Here is a 2,500-nt window from a genome sequence, read left to right as displayed (position 1 = left end):
CACACACACACACACACGTATAAATACACACACACCTAGAAATACACACACACCTAGAAATACACACACACACACACGTATAAATACACACACACACCAAGAAATACACACACACACCTACAAATACACACACACCTAGAAATACACACACACACACCTAGAAATACACACACACACCTAGAAATACACACACACGTATAAATACACACACGCGTATAAATACACATACACCTAGAAATACACACACACACGTATAAATACACACACACACACGTATAAATACACACACACACGTATAAATACACACACACACGTATAAATACACACACACACGTATAAATACACACACACAACGTATAAATACACACACACACACGTATAAATACACACACACACGTATAAATACACACACACACACACGTATAAATACACACACACACACCTAGAAATACACACACACGTATAAATACACACACACCTAGAAATACACACACACGTATAAATACACACACACGTATAAATACACACACACGCGTATAAATACACATACACACCTAGAAATACACACACACACGTATAAATACACACACACGTATAAATACACACACACGCACACACACCTAGAAATACACACACACGTATAAATACACACACACACGTATAAATACACACACACGTATAAATACACACACATGGATAAATATACACACACACACACGTATAAATACACACACACACGTATAAATACACACACACACACACACACACACACACACGTATAAATACACACACACACACGTATAAATACACACATCTCTACACACGCACGTATAAATACACACACACGTATAAATACACACACACGTATAAATACACACACACATGTATAAATACACACATGGATAAATACACACGTATAAATACACACACACGTATAAATACACACACACACGTATAAATACACACACGTATAAATGCACACGTATAAATACACACACACACGTATAAATACACACACACGTATAAATACACACACACACGTATAAATACAGACACGTATAAATACACACACACGTATAAATACACACACACACATATAAATACACACACACGTATAAATACACGTATAAATACACACATACACGTATAAATACACACACACGTATAAATACACACACACGTATAAATACACACACACGTATAAATACACACATACGTATAAATACACACACACGTATAAATACACACACACACATATAAATACACACACACGTATAAATACACACACGTATAAATACACACACACGTATAAATACACACACACATAAATACACACATACGTATAAATACACACACGTATAAATACACACACACGTATAAATACACACCCACGTATAAATACACACACACACGTAAATACACAAACACACACACACACATAAATACACAAACACACACACACACACATAAATACACAACACGTATAAATACACACCCACGTATAAATACACACACATATAAATACACACACGTATAAATACACACACACACGTATAAATACACACACACACGTATAAATACACACACACGTATAAATACACACACACGTATAAATACACACGTATAAATACACACACACACACGTATAAATACACACATACGTATAAATACACACACACGTATAAATACACACACACGTATAAATACACACACATAAATACACACATACGTATAAATACACACACACGTATAAATACACACACACATAAATACACACCCACGTATAAATACACACACACACGTAAATACACACACACACACACACACATAAATACACACACACGTATAAATACATACCCACGTATAAATACATACCCACGTATAAATACACACACACGTATAAATACACACACACATAAATACACACATACGTATAAATACACACACGTATAAATACACACACACGTATAAATACACACCCACGTATAAATACACACACACACGTAAATACACAAACACACACACACACATAAATACACAAACACACACACACACACACATAAATACACAACACGTATAAATACACACCCACGTATAAATACACACACATATAAATACACACACGTATAAATACACACACACACGTATAAATACACACACACACGTATAAATACACACACACGTATAAATACACACACACGTATAAATACACACGTATAAATACACACACACACACGTATAAATACACACATACGTATAAATACACACACACGTATAAATACACACACACGTATAAATACACACACATAAATACACACATACGTATAAATACACACACACGTATAAATACACACACACATAAATACACACCCACGTATAAATACACACACACACGTAAATACACACACACACACACACACATAAATACACACACACGTATAAATACATACCCACGTATAAATACATACCCACGTATAAATACACACACACATATAAATAC

General features: G+C 34.4%; 1 protein-coding gene across 5 annotated transcripts in view; it reads left to right on the top strand.

The window, feature by feature from the left end:
• Positions 1–2,500, top strand: part of ehbp1 (EH domain binding protein 1) — a 477,797-nt gene that overhangs the window by 466,727 nt on the left and 8,570 nt on the right. The gene's annotated exons all lie outside the window — the stretch shown is intronic.

This window comes from Salmo salar, chromosome 18 (assembly GCF_965601325.2).
Source record: "Salmo salar chromosome 18, fSalSal1, whole genome shotgun sequence".
In the NCBI taxonomy this organism is placed as follows: domain Eukaryota; kingdom Metazoa; phylum Chordata; class Actinopteri; order Salmoniformes; family Salmonidae; genus Salmo; species Salmo salar.
Note: the sequence above shows the minus strand (reverse complement) of the source record. Positions and strands in the feature narration are given on the sequence as shown.